Here is an 11,384-nt window from a genome sequence, read left to right as displayed (position 1 = left end):
ATCAAAATAACAATATAAAACCAGTATGATCAAAAGTTCACTTTTGTCTCACGTGTTTCCAGGAACACTTGTAAAAACACAATTTTTAAAAAGTGGTGGTTATGTTTACAATATTGGCTTAAAGTTTTAAAATTCAGATTATGAGTTTTTCTTAACCACCACCCTCCCATCCCTTTGCCTATTCTTTGGCAACAAAGATAATATCACGTGCTTACCGAAATAGTTTCCCATTTTTTCCAGACCCACAGCTAAACTACGTTTCCCAAGCTTGTTATAGACGGATTGGGACCTCAGGACTGAATTTTGGCTAAGGGAATATGAGTACGAGGGATGTACATCACTCCCAGAGGGGATCTGTTAAAACTCCCTGTGCTCCATCATCCATTCTTTTTCCTGATTCTGTGGTGACTTTGGAGGCCACAAGGGGAAGATAGCATGACTGTTACATGAAACAATTTGGCTCCTTCAAGGAATATAAGGAGCATTGCCCTACATTCCCAGTCCCAAACCCATCAATCTCATTGGACCATATCATCAGAATTAAACTAGTAACTGTTAAAACTACTGAGATTTTGAGGGAGTTTGTTATAGCAGTTGAGCTATTCTGATTAGTAACCCTTTCATTTTAATGTTTATTTATTTTTGAGAGAGAGAGAGAGAGAGAGAGAGAGAGAGAGCATGAATGTGGGAGGTGCACAGAGAGAAACACACACAGAATCTGAAGCAGGCTCCAGGCTCTGAGCGGTCAGCACAGAGCCTGATGTGGGGCTTGAATTCACAAATGGTGAGATCATGACCTGAGCCGAAGTCAGCAGCTTAACCGATTCAGCCACCCAGGCGCCCCCAAAACACTCTTAAATTATGTATATTGTCTTTTTGAAAAAAAATTTTTTTAAAGATTTTATTTTTAAGTGACCTCTATGTCCAAGGTAGGGCTCAAACTCAGAACCCCGAGATCAGGAGTTGCATATTCCACCGACTGAGCCAGCCGGGCACCCCTGTATGTTGTTTTTCTACTTTTTTCTATTTATTTGTTTGTTTGTTTGTTTGTTTGAGTATAGGTGACACACAATGTTACATTAGTTTCAGAGGTGCAATATGATCATTTGTGTCGCCTTAGAAGTGGTTTCTCTGCAAATTACACATCATCATTGACTCACTTACCTCCTCCCAAGGCAAAACAAATACCTTAGAACATTTCTTCAAGGATATTGTACACTATTGCTTTTGAATTTTAATATCCTCTCTATCTCTATCTGTATCTCTAGTACCTAGGTCTAGACAGAGATAGAAATATCTAGGCATAGATACTCAGGTCTTGGTAGAGATAGAGAGATGTAGAATATATATGTGCACACACAGAATACATGAACACATTTATACATACATATAAGCCCACAGACCTTATTGTTGGTTTATGTAATGAATATTCATTTTAGATTTGTCCACATATTTATTACTTTCATTGTTCTTTTATCCATTTCCATGACTGCAACCTTCTCTCTAATTTTCCTTCTGTCTAAAGAACATCCTTTGGAATTTTTTTTTAATGTTTATTTATTTTTGAGAGAGACAATGAGATGGGAGTGTGAGCAGGAGAGGCAGAGAGAGAGGGAGATACAGAATCCAATGCAGGCTCCAGGCTCTGAGCTGTCAGCACAGAGCCCAACTCGGGGCTCGAACTCATGGACTGTGAGATCATGACCTGAGCCAAAGTAGGATGCTTAACCAACCGAGCCACCTAGGTACCCCTGGGATGATGATGATGATGATGATTATAGGTCTACTGGTAGCAAAATGTATCTGCATTTCTGTTTTGCTTTGTTTTGTTTTGGTCAGGAAGTTTTTTTTTTTTTCTCCCCAGCTTTATTGAGAAACAATTGACACATAACATCATGTAAATCTAAGGTAGAAGGGGCACGTGGATGGCTCAGTCGGTAAAGCATGTGACTCTTTGATCTTGGGGTCATGAGTTTAAGCCCCATGTTGGGAGTAGAGCTTACTTAAAAAAAAAAAAAGTGTACAGTGTGTTTGAAACATTTATAAATTGCAAAATGATTACCACCTTAGTATAAGGTATCACCTCCATCCTTTTACATAGTTACTATTTCTTTCTTGTGGTGAGAACATTCGAGATGACTCTCTTAGAAAAAAAATCAAGTATTATTTGCTATACAGTATTACCAGCCATCATCACCAAGTTGTGGATTAGATCTCCAAATTTATTAGTCTTAAAACTGGAAGTTTGTTCCCTTTGACCAGTATGTTCCCATTTTTCCCACCCTCAACCCTGGTAGCCATTACTTTACTCTCTGTTAAAACTGAGTTTGTGTCTTTTAGGTTCTGCCTGTAAGTGATATTAGACAATATTTGTCTTTCTCTGACTTATTTAGCATAATGCCCTCAAGTTCTATCCAAGTTGTTACAGACAACAGAATTTCCTCTTTTCTCACGGCTGAATAATATTTCATTGTATGTGTGTACTACATCTTGTTTTCCATTTGTCCGCTGGTAAACACTTAGGTTTCCATATTTTGGTGAGTGTGACTGCTGTTGCAATGGGAGCACAGACCTTTTTCTAAGATCCTGATTTCAATTTCTTTGGACATATCCATGAGATCATGACTTGAGCCGAGAGTCAGATGCTCAACCAACTGAGCCACCCAGGTGCCCCTCTCATTGTGATTTTGATTTGCATTTCCCTGATGACCCTGGGTATTAATGATGTTAAGCATGTTTTTGTATGTTGGCATTTGTATGTCTTCTTTGGAAAACTTTATTTATTTTCTCTGCCCATTTTTTTAAATTGGGGTATTGGTGGGTTTTTTTTTGTATTGTATTTTGTTTGTTTTTCTCTTTCTTTCTTTCTTTCTTTCTTTCTTTCTTTCTTTCTTTCTTCTTCTTCTTCTTCCTCTTCTTCTTCTTCTTCTTCTTCTTCTTCTTCTTCTTCTTCTTCTTCTTCTTCTTTTGCTATTGAGTTATATTTGTTCTTTATATATTTTGGATATGAATCCCTAATCAGATATATGATTTACAAATCTCTCATTGAGTAGATTGACTTTTCATTTTGTTGATTGTTTCTTTGTTGGGTAGAAGCTTTTTAGCTTGATGTATTCCCACTTGTTTATTTTTGGTTTCAACCTCTGTTCTTGAAGACTATAGAATTCCAGATTGGCACTTATTTTCTTTCATTTATTTCTTTCCTTTTAATATATTCCTCTCACCTTTGACTTTCTTTGTTGCTGTTAGAAATCAACTCTCAACTGGTCTTTTCTCTCTGGCTACTTTTAGATGTGTTCTTTCTCAATTTCCTTCCTTCCTCCTTTATTTCTTTTGCTGTTTTTATGCTTTCTGTTGTCCTTCCCCCACCCCCTTCTTCTTTTTTTCTTAAACTTCCTTTCTTTCCTTAATTTTGGATGTACTTAAGCATGGATTTCTTCTTGTGTTTCCTACTTGAGATTTGTTAGACTTTTTGAATGTGCAGTTTCATTTCTTTCATTGGTCTTGAAAGATTCTCAGCCAGTACTTTGAAAATTATCTTTTCTTTTGCATGTTCTCTGTCTTACTTGGCTTTGGTTTTCCAAACAAATGTGTGTTAAAATGTTTTATTTCATTTTCTTTAGGATTACACCTAAAGTATGTCAGGCTTTTCGTAGCATTCTCTGTCAACATTCCCTCTTCTGTATTATCGTTTCTTTTGACTTTCCATCCTTTCTTCGGGATAATAGTTTCTGATTGACCTTCCATTTCATCAATTCTCTCTTTAAGCTGTTTCTTACCTGTTGTAAAGCCCATTTATTGAGTTATTTTCTATTTACAATTCTTTCAAAATTTGTCTATAACACTTCACTTTCTAGTTATATGTCAACATTTTCCATTTGAAGTTTAATTGTATAATAAACATGGTTGTTTTATGGTCTGTGCCTGATAATTTAGTGTCAGAAGTTGTTTTAGGTCTCTTTCTGCTTATTATTTTACTGATTCTTGTTTGCATTCTTTTCTTTTCTCATGAGATTAGTTATTTTTGATTGTGTGATGAATGTTGTATTTGAAAACCAATTAGTAGAAATTATTTTGGACCAAGATGATCTTATCTTTCCCCAGAAAGGATTTTCATTCATTCCTATTAGTCACTGAGAGGCACCCATCTGGGATCACCTTAATCCAGTTTAAGGATTTAGCATTTTCTCATCTCTTAAAACCTTGCTGTAGACAGTCAGAGAGCTACTTTGCTTCTGATTTATCCTTGTACTGGGAAGGCTCAGCCTTTGAGGTCAAAGTGAGTGTGGTAAGTTCCCAACCTTGATGGGCCCTGGACTACAACCAGTTTTATGAGCCAAAAGTTCACCTTGGACTTTCTGTTGACTTTTCTTGACTGACAAATTCGCACAGGGAGAAAGCAGACTCAAATGTCAGGTTTACTCTCTGAAGTAAGGTAGTAAGGTTCATCTTTTCTAAAATTTTAATCTGGCATGACTTGACTCTTATTAGATCATGACGATTGATATAAGAAGTGGTATAGCTTGGGGGCACCTGGGTGGCTCAGTCAGTTAAGCATCAGACTTCAGCTCAGGCCATGATCTCACAGTCCGTGAGTTCGAGCCCTGCGTCAGGCTCTGTGCTGACAGCTCAGAGCCTGGAGCCTGCTTTGGATTCGGTGTCTCCCTCTCTCTCTGCCCCTCCCCCACTCACTCTCTGTCTCTCTCTCTCTCTCTCTCTCTCTGTCAAAAATAAACAAACATCAAAAAAATAAAAAAATTAAAAAAAAGACGTGGTGTGGCTTAAAATGAACTCAGTTCTACCTTAGGCTGTGCCCTTATCTATACTTTCATGCTTTCCTCAAAATTTGAGCCTCATGTAAATTTTTCTATGCATATTTCTAAGACCAATTTGAGGTCATTTTGTCACCTATCTTAATATCTATTAAAATACGATTAGAGGAGAGTATCTATTCATGGTGGATTTGAGATAAACAGTACTAACCAGAGGCACAATGATGAAGTGGTCGAGTGAGACTGGCATCAGAGAGACATGTATTTTACCTTAGCTTGACCATCTGACTGCTTGTGACCTTGGACAGGTTGCTTATTCTCTCTAAACCATAGTTCGTCTTTCATAAGGGCAAGTGAAGTCCAGTTTGCAAGACTCCTAGATGGTACTCGTGCTGCCGAAGTGCATTTCACTGACTTCAAGACTGGAAGGATGCGTTTGTGCTTCATAATCTTAAGAATATTTCAGAGTAAGAGCCTATTGGTTTAGCTATTATTTTACATTCTAAATTTAAGTGACTATTGAATCCTTCACAAGACCCAGATATGGATCTTCTATTGTAGTTTGAAATAGCCTTATTGGTTGGGTGTATAGGTAATGAGTTCCTTAAAAAGAGGTATAAAGGGGCTACACGCAAACAGAAATCACTTAAGATGGATTAAATGACTGGGGCGCCTGGGTGGCTCAGTCGGTTAAGAATCCCACTTCAGCTCAGGTCACGATCTCACGGTTTGTGAGTTCGAGCCCTGCATTGGGAACTCTGGCTCACTGCTGTCAGTGCAGAGCCCTCTTCGGATCCACTGTTCCCCTCCCTCTGTCCCACCCCTGCGCCCACTCATGCTCTCTCTCTCAAAAATAAATAAAACATCAAAAAGAGAGAGAGAGAGATGGATTAAAAGACTTAAAAATTTAACGGGTTTATATTTATTTCAAAAATCAGTCTTCGATTAAGGTCTTCTAGTGAATGTTAAGATGACTTAAGTTGCTCAAATTAACAGAAAAGCTGATTCCTGTAATAGAGGAATTTATGATTAAAGGGGAAAAAAAAAGAGTAAAAGGGCTATAGTTTCTTCCCTAAGTTTTTTGAGATAGTTAAGATGCAAACATTTATTTGTGCAGAGAAGCCGAAGTTACGAAGTTACGGATAGAGTTAAATGTAAGGGAGGAGTTCCATTTCAGAAGGAAGACTGTTTCTACTTTGTCATCTTTAGTTACAGTCTCTCTACAACAAAAGAACTGCCAAAAATTCTTGGGAACACCATTCCTGACTGAATAACGAGTAGGAAACAGAGCTCCATCCAAGGGAAGTAGTATCATAGGCTGCTGAGTCAAAGCCTTTCCTCTTAATTTTGTACCTGGGGTCTTTTCACACTTAAACCTCCATTCGCATTATCATGGTCCCTGACTCCAAGAAGCTCAAAGAGGACGTTCTGCCACACAGGATTTTTAAGATCGCTTATTTTCCCTCCCTTGCCCAACGCTCGCATATGTTTACGAAGCCACGGAAGCCTTCATCTAATGCACAAATTCTACAAAATTCCCTAAAACACTTTATCCACACGTCCCCTCCCCCTCCACCCCCCCCCCACCCCCCCACTCTTCCTCTCTCTCACACGCACTTCTTTTCCATTTGGCTTGGAACCTCAACCAGGAAGCTAGGACGGCATTAGATACCATTTTAGAGTAACTTTGATGGTGAAATTAGTACTGTTGTTTTGGGTGGGAAGAGGCACCACCATGGCTGCAGGTGTGGCTATGACTTGGGAAGTTGTTGTTTCCTCCTGATTATCTGCTCCCAAACACAAGACTCTCCTGGTCCTCTGGCCTTGCTGAGATGTAGACAAGAAGCCTAAGAATCATGCCCTGTTTGAGGATTCCTTATGCTTAATGTTGGTGATAGCCCAAGACTAGGCACCTATGCTATCTATTCCTTAAGTCCTATTTCATGACTCAACGAATTTCCTGAGCAGTTTCTTTGTTACGCGTGCTTTGTTAAGATCTGAAGACGTGGTGTTAAACAGGACAGATTCATATTCTCATGGAATTGAACGTTTAAATAGAGGTTGGCAAACTTTCTCCGTAGAGATCGAGAGGGCAAATATTTTCACCCATGGAGCCCTTATAGTCTCCGTCACAGCTACTCAGCTCCCCTCACGGGGGCACAAAGGCGGTTGCAGACAACACAGAAGTGAGTGAGCGAGCTTGTGTTCTGACAACATCGCATGGACGGGCTCTGAAATTCGAGTCTTACATAACTTCCATGTGTCACAAAGTATCATTCTTGTACAGGGTGGGAGAGCATACCAGGGCCCACCTGGATTGAGGGGTGGTAGCTGATGTTTGGGCTGAGGTGGAAAGGATGAATGGGAGTCAGTTGACTCATCCACTGCTTTGTGGCTTAGAAGCGCTTTCTAAGAAACTTCTGTGGCAGAATGTAGGTTTTCAGTTTCTTGGTCCATCTCTCTACAATCCACTCAGACCTGTTGCCCCCTGTCTGTGCCTCACGGAATCTGGCTTTCTTCTCTTGTGTTGTTTTCTTTGCCAGAAAACAGCGTTAATGTGTAAGAATTTGAATCACAGTTGGGACTTGAATAAAACCAGTTATCACGGCCTTTTAGATTTACAACATATTCTGAGGGACCATGAAATAATAAAGCTGGATTAGTAGTTGCACCCTGTAGAATACCAAAGATGCTAAATCTGATAATTTTTCTGTATACTTAGAACACTGGTCTCATTTGTTGTTGTTGTTTTTAATTTTTTTTTTTTTTGGTTTTGTTTTGTCAGCTGTTATTTGTCAGGTTATTAGCAGAAACTAATATGTGAAATGGGGAATTACTCTAACGCAGACCAAAGGAACAAAATCCACACTAGACTACCTTTAAACCAATATTCAGGGGGAAATATGCTCATTTATTTTAATTCCCCCAGTGTTAGTGCTATATGCCATAGGCTTCCTGCCCACCTTAAAAACTGAGCATAATGAATCCTGGGGCAGGGAAATGAATCGACTTCATGGTTAGCATGAGTCTCCTAAAGTGCCTCTTGTGTCTACTTTTCATGACAGGGCTAGCTGCTTTTTGGCAATCAGCAAACTGCAGAAACAATTCTATCCAAAGTGAGTCATCGCTCCGGTGACCAGAAACGGGACTCTCCCTTGGGAGTCTCCTTCAGTTGTTGTGTGTGTTTCTTGCTGTTGTTGTGTTGGATCCTTTGAAATCATGCTTTTATGCGAAAATGCCACTGATCATTTTAGTCTTTAGATGATGCAGACGGGGCATGTGTCCTGGAAAGCCTTAGCCGCTGTCAGGCTAATCTGAAACTCGGCAACCTCACTGAGGTGATTCTACTCAACACAACCGCTGGGCAGACAGAGTCAGACATCGACCACAAATACCTATTTGCAAACAGTATGTCTTAACTTGTGGCACCTTAGCCAGGCACCGTGATAGGCACTTAGGTATATTAGCTAATGAATCTTTACGACAAAATATCAAGGCAGAGGGTTATTGAAATGTAGTCATTAAGAGCAGAGACAGGGTTCGAGACCACCTAGTTGTGTCGGGTGGCAGTTGTGTGACCTTGGGCAGTAATTTAATGCTCTGTGCCTCAGTTTCTTCATCCGTACAGTGGCATAAGGTTGTTGCGTCGTTTCTGGGACAATGTATGATGCAGTTGTGATGATTATGGAAGATCATTTTTAAGGTGCTGATCACAGAACCTGGTACCTGGTAAGCCCTAAATACAAGATAGCAACTATCACCCTCACCTTAACAGACAGGGAGCTCAGGTACGAAGTGTTCCCCTGACTTGCCCACACCCACAAAGGTAGTCAGAGAGCTGAGATTTGAACTCAGTCCGCCTCAAGAGTCCTTGTGCTTCACAGCTATGTTATTTTCTCCCTCACTATCCCCCACGCTATTATTATCTATAATTAATGGTCTCAGCACAAGCCAAAGGAAATCCTTGCCAGGCACACAATGCGGGGTGTGTGCACATGGCCGCAAGGAATTATTTTTAGTCACAATCACAGACAGGAAGAAAAACCACTGTGAGGATGAGGAACTTTGGATACAAAGTTATCAAGATCTACAACTTACACATTGGTTACCAAAAATTACCCCTCTCTCCCCTCCACAACCCACACCACATACCAGGGGACTAGGTGATTAAAATAGATTTGTGCCGAATAATTTATTGTTCATGAGAGCTTTTCCCTGAAGTGGAACCACAACAACAAACGCTTCGGATTTTAACTCAGAACTCTTAATCCGAACCCACTGACACCTAGAATACATTTGATCGGGTGTAGCATTCATGAAGTCCTAGAACACGAGTACCGTGTTTGGAGGTGTATAATTTCGTGTGTTTTTCTCAGGAGAGAGGCTATGATCACCATTAGTCCTTCTAGTCCAGTCACAGTTGTGGTTCCTCAGGAAGCCCGGGTAGCAGCTGGTTCATACGAGGTCCCTCCTTACTTTCTCTGCTTCCTGACTCTACTCCTGTGCCTGCTCATTCAAGAGGGCAGAGACATTTCATTTAGGATAAAAGTATCCAATACATATGCTCCATGTGTAATAAGCAGTTAGAGAGTGTTAGTTAAATCTAGATTGAAATGATGTTAGGATGTAGTTCAGGAGTTGGTCAACTGTCGCTGTTTACAACCTGTTTTTGTAAATAAAGTTTTATTGGCACACAGCCATACTCATACTCACTAATTTACATATTGCTTGTGCCCACTTTCCTACTACAAGGGCACAGTTGAGTAGTTTTGACAGAGCTCATGGGCCTCGAGGTCTAAAATATTTACTATCTGGCCCTTTCCAGAAAATGCTTGCCAACCTCAGATGTAGTTGAAAGAATCTTGGCATCATAATCAGGGTGAGCTTGAGGTCTGGCTCTTCTATTATGTGTATGACCTTGCACAAATCATTTAATTTTTAACCTCAGTTTTTCAGGTACAACAGGGGGATAACTCCCAGTCACTTCCTCTGCTTTCTACAGTTCTTATCATCAAGATCAAACACATTAATGAATGCAAGTGTTAAATGTGCATTATTTGTTTTATTAGAAATAAGATCATCATCCGTAGGTTGTCCACACATGGTGACACATTATTTCTCAGAAAGGGGCAGAGAAAAATAATTTTGAGAAACCAAACACAACAGCAAACACATACGATGCCACACAATTGTTACTCTTGGTGGAATTTCTCCCCAAAGCAACGGATGATTTCATGTTAAGGTTTAGGGAGGAAAAACAAATGTTTCCTGAATAAATTGCCAAAAACTGAAATACTAAATAGAAATAACAAGCCCTAAATACATTTTCTCATTCAAATGTCTGTTCAGTTGAGATTTTGTCCTTGATTTTAGGCCTTGCTGTTCATGGTCAGAGACAAGGAAAGGCTGAGATAGTGTGGCTTATAAAATACGAGGAGGGAGGGCGCCTGGGTGGCACAGTCGGTTAAGCGTCCGACTTCAGCCAGGTCACGATCTCGCGGTCCGTGAGTTCGAGCCCCGCGTCGGGCTCTGGGCTGATGGCTCAGAGCCTGGAGCCTGCTTCCGATTCTGTGTCTCCCTCTCTCTCTGCCCCTCCCCCGTTCATGCTCTGTCTCTCTCTGTCTCAAAAATAAATAAACGTTAAAAAAAAATTTTTTTTAATAAAAAAAATAAAAATAAAATAAAATACGAGGAGGGTGAAATAGTAGAACTTCTCAGCTTTTGAATTTTATTTTTTTATTTTTTATTTTTTATTTTATTTTTTCAACGTTTATTTATTTTTGGGACAGAGAGAGACAGAGCATGAACGGGGGAGGGGCAGAGAGAGAGGGAGACACAGAATCGGAAACAGGCTCCAGGCTCTGGGCCATCAGCCCAGCCCAGAGCCTGACGCGGGGCTCGAACTCCCAGAACACGAGATCATGACCTGGCTGAAGTCGGACGCTTAACCGACTGCGCCACCCAGGCGCCCCATTGAATTTTAAAAGGCATCTTATATTTGTGACTATCTTTAATGAATGCTTGAAATTGAAAAAGAAAATGGTGTGGCCTTATGTACCAGTTTTTGTGAAAAAGGAATGAATGGTTTATCCATGATCTCATGTATCCGCTCAATAGCTGCTTAAGTTAAAGGAAAGTTTTGAATTTTCCTGAAAAAAAATTAAATAGTACCCTCTCTCCCCATAACTCAAGGATTACTAGAGAAATTTTAAAAAGTACTTTTTCTCTGTAGTGAATGATAGCATGATACAGTCTTTTAGTTTCACTGAAATAAATGTGGTTATTTCTCAATTATTTAGTTTTATTAATGATATGATATAGTTTTGAACCAAATAATGTTTTAAGTTACCTGCTTCTTCCCTGTTAGAAGAGTGGTACAAGAAGACCAAATCAGGGAGAAAAAATTCACCTCTGGGCAGTAAAGAGTTAGTAATCAAGGAGTTGACAGGGTGCTTGCAGATTTAAGCATTGCTTTTTTTGTTGTTGTTTATTTATTTATTTTGAGATAGACAGAGTCAAACAGAGGAGAGGCAGAGAGAAGGGGACAGAGGATCTGAAGCGGGCTCTGTGCTGACAGCAGATAGCCTGATGCTGGGCTTGAAGTCACAAACT

Source organism: Leopardus geoffroyi, chromosome C3 (genome assembly GCF_018350155.1).
Source record: "Leopardus geoffroyi isolate Oge1 chromosome C3, O.geoffroyi_Oge1_pat1.0, whole genome shotgun sequence".
NCBI classification, from domain to species: domain Eukaryota; kingdom Metazoa; phylum Chordata; class Mammalia; order Carnivora; family Felidae; genus Leopardus; species Leopardus geoffroyi.
The sequence above is the reverse complement of the archived record's forward strand: the minus strand, read 5'-3'. Positions refer to the sequence as shown.